We start from the raw sequence: 10,783 nt of genomic DNA, 5'->3' as shown, positions 1-10,783 counted from the left end.
ATTACTGCTAGCTGGAATAATTAATAAGAATAATTGCTTGGCATGGAAAGGGAAAGGGAAGCTCTGGGAGGAGGAAGAAGCAGGCTAGAGGAGCAAGAGACTCCCCAAGCGCATTTATATAGACAGGAAGTTCAGCAGCAAGCATCCTGAGAATCAAGGAGTTGTCTGGATGCCAAGGGCAAAAGTTAAGAGATAGCAAGTAAGGCCAAGTTTGATTGTCTTACCTTGGGATGCAATGGATAAGAAGCCTGTCATGGCTTCAGTGAGAGGTGATTCCCTTCGGAAATAATAGGTGGAGATTGTGTTAAAACAAAAACAAAAACAAAAACAAAAAACAGTGAGAAGGGAATTAAGAAGTGACCTAAAATGAGCAGACAAGTCTGTGTATCTGGTATAAACCCAATAATGACAGCAGGAGAGCAGCAAAAAAGAAGAAAAGTAAGAAATGGTACCCCAGTGAGAGCTTGGGAGAGTTTCTCCCAGCTTGAAGGAAGAAAAACATCCATTAGAAACCAAGCATTGGTGTTGACAGTGTATAAAAATACCACGATTTTAACGTAATAGGGTGAATTTTCTCAACACGATGTAGAGTTGCCAACACAGTTCTTGATGTTGTAGCTTTCTATATATTACACTTAAATATTCTCCCAAAGGCAGGGCAAGCATATGCTTGGTGCAACTTGAAGAGGTGAGGAAACTGAATGTGAAAACTTAGTTGTAAGCAACATATGGAATCTGGCAGCCAGAGCTCTGATAATGACGAACAAGCCCAAGTGCTGGGTGTTTCCCGTGACCCTCCATAGGAGACAGGGCACCTTGTGCAGTGTTGTGTTATGAGATAAGAAGTGTTGTGTTATGAGCATAAAGGCAAGAGGTGACGATTTGTGATTCCCTTTTCCTATAGAAACCATACAGGAAGAGCGACTAAAGACAAAAAAGATGGATTTACCCAATTATCCCCTACCCAACATTTGATGTTATGTATTGCGTTTTAATGGATAATGACCTTAATCCTCTATGTCACATAAATGGATTACAATTGCAAGGCCGAAGAAGGAATGCTACTAAACAGCCAATAGTAAGTGTGTGGTTCTGGGGTCTTTCCAAGGTCATACTGCTGGCTCAAAGTGGGGGTGATACTCTCCTCACAGCCTCTAGCAGCTTGTGGTAGTAGTCCCTGCCACGTAAGGGAGCTGCATGCTCAAGGACAGCTGTTGCTCATCTTGGGTTGAGTAGTTCTGTGTCTTCACAGCATTTAGGGAGCTCTAAAGGGCATAATCCTAAAGGACCAATCAGTTTAAAGGATGGAGCAGGAGGATGATAAGAGAACCAGGTGTAAACTAGGCTCCCAGTTCTAGGCAAGGAGACAAGGCCGGTAGTGCCACCATGTAATAGGATGGCTGAAAGGTTCTAGGGGAAGGCCTCAGCCCAATTGCTATGTGTTGAGGAAGTTTTGCCCACCCTAATTGCATGTGGCACTTCTTGGAAAACAAGAAGCTGACCTAGACCTTGGAGTTGCCCCCAGATCTCCAATCAATGCACTAAAGAATGTAGAGACTAGACACGAGATGGGGTTTCTGGTATTTATTAATGACTATGAAACAGAGTTAACACAATCCGGAGTAAACCCTGAGCATGTCTTGGAACCTGAGGAAATGCTGCTGGTTAAAAATGCAGTCTGCATTTGTTTTTCTCACAGCTATGAAAAATTGTAGTTGAAAAAGTGTAATTACTGGCACAAACAGTTGAATTGGAAGCTGTGGACCCATTCAGGCTAGAGAGTAGGGTGATGGTGATCCCAAACTCAAGATTTTAGTTTATGCTAAAGAATTGAGAGAAAACTCTGTTAGTAAGGTGCAGCAGGAAGTTTGAGGGCTTTGAAGTCAAATATATATGGAAATAAGTCTTGGCTGTGCGGCTCACCACAGAGTGACCTTGAACAAAATACATCACTTCCATCGAGTGTGGACAATATATCTACCTGGTAGGATTGGTGTCAGAATTAAAGTAAACTATGTAAGCATCTAGCACCTTGCCTGGCATATAACAGGTACTCAGGATATATCAGCTCCCATTTCCTTTACCATTCCTAGATGTTCAGAGCCTTGCTCCCCAGTTTTCCTATCAACCCTCTTCTTAATCTTCCACAAGTGAATCAATAACAACCATAATTATAAGAGTTTTAAGGAGGAGCCTCCCTGACCCTCTTGCCTTTCAAGGTTTGAGCATCTAGCCACTCCTCTTTCCTGGTTATGATCTCAGCAATCCTTGCTCATGTTCCACCAGGGGAGTACCCTGGTCTATCCAATAAAGATTTCCTGAGTGCCTCCTGAGGGTCAGGAAGTAGGCCCGCTTCCAGCATGACCAATGCCTTCATCTTCTCCAGACACCAAGACCAGAGCTGTTACAGGGAGAAATTCAGTGAGGTGATCCTTGGCTGCATGCTTCTAAAGGGAGGCCTGCCCAGTGCTACAGAGGGATGGTGACCTACAGAGATGGTGCTGGGAGCAGAAGATCACCAGTGGTTTGGAAAAAAAGATCTTTTCCCTAAAGTGTGTTTATTCTGTGTCTGGCATTGTTTTAAGTGCTTTCCGAGTACTCACTCATTTAATCCTCATAACAGCTCTTAGAGACGGAGATAATCATCACTCTACTTTAGAGAGGATGAAACTGAAAGATAAGGGTGCTAGGGACGTTGTCTAGATCACGAAGCTAATTAGCGGCCTAGTAGTCTAGTTTCAGAGTCTTCTCTCTTAACCCCTATAACATGCAATCATGCCATCATGCACCCCTACCCACTTCCATCTGAATGTACAAAGCAAGGCAAGTGTATCTTCCCTACCTCCACAGTCAGACTTCTCTTTCTTTTTTAAGGGTGCTCTTCATGCTTGTTTTCATCTAATTTAATCCCCATTAAAATATTAACTTGAGACCAGAGGGTGCTATATACTATTTTGCTGGAAACTGGAGCTGGAAAAAACATGTTACCTTTGTTAAGGTTGTGGGCCAAGTAGATGTCTTTTCTGATTTCTCAGTAGAGAGGCCCAAAAAGGCAGTAATAAGTTTCTGAGTCATCAAGAGACCAGATGCAGCCAAAAGAGAAACTGTCAATTTTCAAAGAGGGTCTTTTTCTTTAGACCAATCCTGGGACTGAAGTGGTGTCAAACAATGCTGTGGCAGTAGAGAGGGGAATGTGAGTTTCCCAGATTCTTTAGGATACATTCCACCCATGAATGGAATCGCAGGGCAATCTGAAGTCCCAAGGGAACCAGTTCCCAAATATAAGTTTTAACTTGTTTACCTTAAATTGGGAGCCTATTACAATCGTGCCCTTGGGATTATGCCACTGGCATTCAATCTAGCCTCATCTTTTAGGGATTGGGGCATGTCTCTTCCCAGCTTTGCTTAAGCCTGCATTATTTCCCAAATGCTTCAAAACTGAGCCAAATTAACCTTGTCCCCGAGGAACAAACAAAACCCTGGCAGGGAAAGGCAACTTTCAGTTCTCTTCTCCCCATGGTCCCTCAGGGAAAAAGCCACATCAGAGAGGACCAGTTCTTTAGCCTTCTTCTCTCCCCACCCTGATGTCTGGCTCAGACCAAATAGATTTTACTCTCTCTCCTTAGCTGTTGGTCCTTTCCTTCCTTATTCTGTTTGCTGACCTTGAGATCACTATCCCCCTTCAGCAGGAAGGCTCAACTTTACAGAAGCAGAAAGAGAATAGTGATGTTTTAAATTTAGGCACTCGAGGGCCTGTTTTATCCATTGTATTATCTGTAGTGTTTTGCAAATGATGTTCAGTGAATTAATGGAATCAGAAGGCAGGACACACTCTAAGGAATAAGGAAATAAACATTTCTATAGACCCAACTATAGAGATATTGAATGGCTTAGTTATGTAAAAATATGTTCTTATGACCATATCTTGTGTTCCTGACATAAGTAAGGTGGATCTCCACCAGTACATGTGAAAATTTTTCTTAGAGACATAGGAAACCAGCAGCCATCTACCACAGAAAAAGACATGGCAAAATGTGGTGAGAAATAGTCTGGACATTATTTTGTTCATGGCTCCCTATCATGGAGCTAAGAATAAGTCTCTCCCCCCTTGGGATCTCAGTTTCCTTTTATTTAAAATAGAATGTTTGGGCTAGATGACCTCTAATAATGTATCAGTTAGGATGCTCTATGGTACAAGTGCCAAATGAATCAAGGAGAAGTGACTTCAGTGAAGAATGAGAAGTCCAGAGGCAAGACGGTTCAAGAGCTGGTTGGTTCAACTGTAACTTTGAGGGTGAAGGCCCCCTCTCTTTCTCCTTTGCCATCTTCCTTACATTTATATATTTTCCTTGTAGGCTTGTTCCCCCTTGTAGCCGAATATGACTATCACCGGTTTTATACGCAGGTGGCAGCATTCGGAGGGAAAAATAGGAACTACTCTGTCTTGTATCCTTTCTCAAGAACCGACCTTCCTTCATGTCTAATCAGAGAGATTCCATCACAATCACTTGGTATAAATCCACAAGGACTCAGATCACTCTCCACTCACTGCCTTGCACTGGTGAAGGGCAGACCAGCTCCAAGGAGCTGAATTACACAGAGGTCTGGCAGCAAGGAAACGTACAGGATGTCTGTTGGCTGAGAGGTCACTGGCATCTACCACAAATAGCATGTGATGCAAAGTGAATAAGAAAGATGACAAGCAAAGTTTGATAGAAGTAAAGAAAGGCGGTAGACAACAGAAAGGCCAAGCCCCCCCATGAGGAATCCTTGAAAGGTAGGACTGTCACATGTCATAAATGTTCATCTGAAGCAGGCCTAGTTCTGAGGCACCTAGCCCCATTTTTAACTACCCAGGCAGCAGGCTTCTTCCGGTTGTAGGTAGAAGAAGCCTTATGCTAATTTGTCACTAACTGGCCTCACCCACACTCTCCTCTACCTTGAAGAAGTCAGTTCATCCCCCTCACCCCACATTCTGAGTGTGATGTTGTGTTGCTAGGACACGGTGGCACCCTGGGAATGTATATAAAATCAGAGACCAAACTTATTCTGGGGAATCAGAGAGAACTTTCTTGAGGAAGTAACTTCTAAGCTGAGACCAGAAAATGAACAGAGGAGTATTCTGAGGAGGTGAAGAGGGAGGTGTGGGTGATTATGTGGTTGGGACAAGAGTCTTGAGCTTGGAGAACGCTCATGAAGAGTGGAGGGAGAGAAAGAATCACTCATGCAATTACAATCTTCTTGGTGATTTCTCAGCTCATGCTATGCAAGATCTCTTTGGGATAGAGGAGGCATTAATGGGCTTAATTATTCATTCATTCATTCATTCATTTATCCATTCATTCAACTTATAGCCAACCTCCTAGGTGAAGGGAATATAATTCTAAGGTAGACTTGGTCTCTATCCTCAGACAGCTTATTATCAACTGGGGATGCGGAGATATAAATAAGTGTGTTCATGAAACCATATAGGAGCTCTGCTGGAAGATACTGGTAAGGATTTAAGTAACGGTGGTGGAGAGAGGAATGTTACAAGAGTAGAGAAGGAATAACCCTTGCGTGTTGGAAAATGGATGTGTTTTTACTAAGTGGAAAAGAAATCCTCATGTCCATCTTTGATGTTTTCCTTCCCCACCCTTTCTGCCTTAGAAATCTGATGATTATATGATGTAGTGTTCTTCTGCCATAAACATTCTTCCATGTTTTAGCCAGGGTGATGTCACCATGAGACTATGTCTGGTGTAAATGGGATACAATCCCAAGGCAAATCAGAAATGAAATGAGATCTCTTTAAGAAGAAGGAATTAGCCTCAACATAATAAAATAGTTACAACTTAGTGGGAGATATGTAAAATGGTTTACATCACTGAACTGTCCCAGATGGTAAACATAAGGCAGGACTGCATCTTAAAATGGATGTATGGTGGCGGATATGGTTACAAACGTACAGTATGGGCCCGATGCATATGTGTGAAAGAAACTTTTCAAAGTCTAACTTTTTCTGGTCTCCAGGACGATGAATGCTCGTGATAATTGGCAACACGAACACACCCACAATTTCCAGTATATTAAGGATAACAGAGCATCTAAAACCAGTGACATGCTAAAAGAAAATGTGGTCAACTGGAAAAGAAGGAAAAGAAACCCCAAAACAAATCATGTTACAAAACAGGCAAAAGAAAAGTAAAGAGCAGTGGACTCGACACCATGCATCAGACTGCACAAATAATAAGATGCCTGTAAAAATGTCCCTTCCAGAAGGGAGGCCAGCCGAGGGCCTCTGGCCTGCCCTCTCAGCGTGGCAGGGCCGGGTCCCCGGGGGGGAAAAGGAGCGCACACAGTGGTGTGGGAAATGAAATCGAAGACGCCAGGGACACTGATTTGGTTAGCCCAGTCACTCCACTGTGAACTTCGGGTCACACGCAGTTAAGGGCGGAAGGGGAAGGCAGGAAGTATTCTAATGAGAATTCAATTAATTCAAGGAATCTCAGAAACCAGGTGTAAACTCTGCCGGATATTAAAAGATCCCTGAGAGGAGACAGGGTTTCGGAGCGCGTCAGATCAATTTGTGAGGCGCTGGCAAATTGGCAGCTGCCCGGCTGCAGCCCCGGCCCCCCCCCAACAGGTCCCAGTAATTGCATCTTGGGGCTCGGGGCAAGTGTGACTTGCAGCCCCTCCCGAGGCTAATGAAGCCAGGGCCCCGCAGTGCCCAACCCGGGCTACTGGCTACCCTGGGGAGCTCAGGATCGGCAGGCCCCAGAGGCTGGATGAGGTGCGGGCGGCCTCTCTGGAAGCAGCCGGGCCAGGGCCCAGCAGGAGGACCCGCCTTCCTGTGGGTGTCGGCGGCGGGAAAATGCTGCAGGGCCTTCTGAGGCCTGCGCTGGAAGCAGCGGGAGCCTAATACCGACGGGGGCAGGGGGTGAAAACACAGCTGAAGAACAATGTCCTGCCCAAGAGAAGTGTTGAGTGGGGCCCCCGCAGGGGCCACTCCGAGGGCCTTTAAGGACTTTATGTCCGCATGATTAGCCAAGATGAAGGGGCCAGCTGCAAACTTTAATTTCCCGATGACACAAAGGAACCATGAACAATATATAGATAGGATTTGAATTTGTAATAAGCGGTGGCCTAATCCACAGCAAAGGATAGTCAGCGGAGACAAAAAAAAAAAAAAAAAAAAAAAGGTCCTGAAGTTTCTTAGGTTCCCCATTCAGACACAAGACACACTCTGCCCAGAGTTTTACTTCAAGTACTAGGGCTGCCTGTGGGAAAGAAGCAGTGCACTTTGGCTCTGGGACTCTGAATTCCCAGCAAACCTCTCTGTCCTCCTAGCAAGAAGAGGAACTAGAGTTTGTCTAACAAAGTCACATGCACCTGGTGGGGAGAATAGTCCAGATGAAGGAATGACCCCATTAGTCCACTGGGAATATTTTGTGGGGCACCAACCTTCTTTTATTGAACTCTTGACCCTCCACCAGGGAGGGGAATTTCAAAAAAATTATCGATGTGTTCTTCATTCTAAGATAAAAAGCATTTGAGTTTGGGGAGGAGGTTGGGTTTTTTGTTTTGTTTTGTTTTGTTTTTTCTTTTCTTTTTTTTTTTTCCAGGGCCTTTGGAATCAAATTAGCTGCTGGAAAAGAAAATCTCAACCTTCATCTTTGTTCTTACCCTTTCAGCTCTAATCATCTTGAAGTGTTAAGGTGAATGAAAAAAGAAAGAAAAAAGTTTAGGTCAACAGGAAGTGTCTTGTGATGGGGACTGGCTTTAATAGCACAGGCAAAGCCAAGCGACAAAAGGGGCCAGATGTTTTGACAGGGCACTGTGGAGCAAACAGAGTCTGGGAAAGGGAAAGAAGCATTTCAACAATTCTCAGAACAGGGGGCTTTTTGTGTCCAACCCATGGAGAGATCCTGCGGCAGAAGCTTCCCTCTAAGAGGCAAGAGATGAGAAATTTGCATATGCATCAGTATTGTGAATGCAACATGTTCACCTTATTAATTATGGAAACCCCCCACTGAGGGGGCATTCACCCTGGGCTAGGAACTTTCCCTACATTATCTTATTTAGTCTTTGCACAGAGGCTGCAAAGTTGGCTTTATTGTTCCCATTTTACAGGTAAGTCTGTTCAGGCGAAGATAACTTTTACCCGCCCAGAGGCGTTCTCCCTGTCACATGAGGCAATTCAAATCGAAGCCCAGGCCTGCATGACTCTGGACCTGGGGCTCCAGCCCCCTCGCAGTACAGAAATCATAAGACAGACACTTAGAACTCCGGATGACTGTCTCCTTATCACCAGGCTCTGACTCTATCTAGACGAAGCTCCCATTGCTAAAAGCAGAGCCTGATGGGACAGAGCTGACTGAATTTACCCCGCTGCTCCTACCTACCGAGACCACCATCTCCACCCCAGGACTAATGACAATCACAGAGAACTTCCCAGTCACCGTTTTCACTCTGGACTTCTTGGCAACCTTGACCGAATTCCTTCGTGGGGTACCAGGGGAGGAGTGCAGCCAGAGCACTTCAGTCCTGGAAGACAGCCTCGCAGAGAGACCCTCCCAGCTGGCTTTTCTTCTCCCCTTCTGCAGACACAAAAGGAATGGGGGCAATGTGTTTGCTGGATGAAAAAGAAAATCCTTCTGTGTGAGATGTGTGTGCGTGTGAGTCAGTCTTTGGAAGCTGTGGCCAAGGCCTCACCCTCAGAAACCCTATCCGTGTGCGCTTCTCTTTGGTACTGAAGGCACCCCGAGGCCGGGGCGGCTGAGTGGAGGCTCACCAGCTGCCAGGAGCTGGATCCGATGGCCTTCTGGGCACAGCTGTTGAGGAGATCGGGCACCGCTCCCGAGGGGAATGTGTCATCACCCAACTGCCGGGTCCATGACGATGGGGGACGGATGAGATTTAAAGCTCAGAGGAGCCCATTCTCACGCGCTCTCCTTTCACCAAACCTTCTGGTCTCTTCGTCCAGGAGCTCTGCCTCTCTATAGCTTCTCCTCGGCCTTCCGTCCACTCTTCGTCCCCAGGATTCTCTGTGTCAGAGCGGGCTGCTTGGTCATCCTCCTGGAGAAATCTGCTCTGTGTAGGCCACTGGGCCCCGGGTGCTTCCGACCCACAGTGTGCCTCAGGAGGATGCTGGGAGATGTCTGTGAGAGTCGAGGGGTGCCCTCCATCCATCCTTCCTGTCTAGGACAATCGAGCTCGCTAATGTGACCGGAGAACAGTTGAGCTGCTCATGGGTGCCAAGAAAGTGTTGGGAGTCCAAGACAAACGACGCTTGGCTCATTTTGTAAACAGCTTAAGTTCCGGTGTTGAAAATTACTTAAATCATCTTCTGCGCCATAAGCCAATTTTGAGAATGGATGCACGACAAAGCCACCCCATCTGTCATGAACATTCTCTCCAATTGACCTGTGGCAGGAGGTGGAAGGGGCGTGGTGGGGGTACGGGTGCTCACAGCCCTGTCCCAGGCCTCGTCAAAGAAGGAGACTGAGAGGGAACCTGTGTGTGACAACTTTGGTTAGCCCAGGTGAGAAGGAGAAAAGTAACTGAGTTGAAACTGTATTTCCATGTCCTTCTCTAAAGAATGTGTTACTAAGTGGATTAATGTGTTTTCTTTTATGTGAGGATCTGTGGTATCTCCTATCTCCTGAAACGAGATGCGTCTGCTGTGTTTCAATGGAAGTAGATGACCTGGCATTATAGAAACATGGCAAGGGAATTTTATAACATTTTAGGAGAAACTTTGTACCCCTGTATGTAGTTTTTTGGTCACTGATATAATGCTATTCATCGCATGAAAAGGCAGCTCAGATAGACGTGCTGGGATCTGAATCCCCCTGCTGCCACTTGCTCTGGCTGTTTGACCCAACTATTTTGCTCAATCTAAGACTCAACTTCTCCCCTTGCCAAGTGAGGTTGATAATAATACCTGCCTCAGGGGGTTGTTAAAAGGAACCAGTGAAACAATACGTATGTAAGCACCCAGCTCAGGGGTCGCTTTACGTCAGTGTTCAATAAACAAAGGCTAGTTTAGATAATTTTCCTCTCAGATCCCTGTAAAGTTAAATAGGCCAATGTGTTAAGGGACTTGCACATAGTATGTGTTGTAAATATTATTACTCTTCCTCTCCCCTCCAGAGTGGTTAGATTTGTTGAAACATTGCTCTAAGACTATGCTCACATTTACTTTCTACACTTTAGGTCATTTTGCTGAATTATCTTGTGAATTTTAGCATCCCATCCACCTGCCATCGTTAAATCAACGTGTCTCCCGAAGGGACAAAATTCTGATTCACGCACAGAAAACAAGGAAATTCAACCACAAACAAATTCCACACTAAGTCACCCCGTTGAGGACCACGTGTGAGGATCACGCCTGGGCTCTCTCAGGCACCAAGTCAACTGGTCAACTTCAGACATGTCCGTTCGGTTCAGGGCCATAAACCAGAACTCCTCGGCCTGCCCCTCAGGCCTCAGAAATCTCTTAGAGCAAAGAGTACATCTACAGGCCTAGCTATATGATTTATTGTAGTCCTTATGTATTCCAAGTCATGGGGATAGGAAGAAGGCACTAAATGCCAAGGTTTTAAAGACAGTGCCTCACAGAAATGACCATAAAGAGCAGCTCAGGAGGCCACTTACATGAAGTTAGACCCGTTTAGGACTAGGGGCTATTACAGTGTGAGCTTATCATAACTTGATTCAAGTGCAATAAGCAAGAAGTGGAGAAGATGACCAGTCAGTGTGAGAAAGCCAAGCGGAGATCAGATAACCACATTAAAAAGAT

General features: G+C 45.3%; 1 long non-coding RNA gene across 1 annotated transcript; it reads left to right on the top strand.

Annotated features, from left to right (window-relative positions):
- Nucleotides 1-912: 912 nt before the first annotated feature.
- Nucleotides 913-6,645, top strand: LOC119872597. The gene is made up of 3 exons (XR_005362552.1): nucleotides 913-1,078; nucleotides 4,406-4,777; nucleotides 6,013-6,645. It is a non-coding gene; the product is annotated as an uncharacterized LOC119872597 (long non-coding RNA).
- The last annotated feature ends 4,138 nt before the right edge of the window (nucleotides 6,646-10,783 follow it).

This window comes from Canis lupus, chromosome 7, assembly GCF_011100685.1.
Source record: "Canis lupus familiaris isolate Mischka breed German Shepherd chromosome 7, alternate assembly UU_Cfam_GSD_1.0, whole genome shotgun sequence".
Lineage (NCBI taxonomy): Eukaryota > Metazoa > Chordata > Mammalia > Carnivora > Canidae > Canis > Canis lupus.
This window is presented reverse-complemented; position numbering and strand designations above follow the sequence as displayed.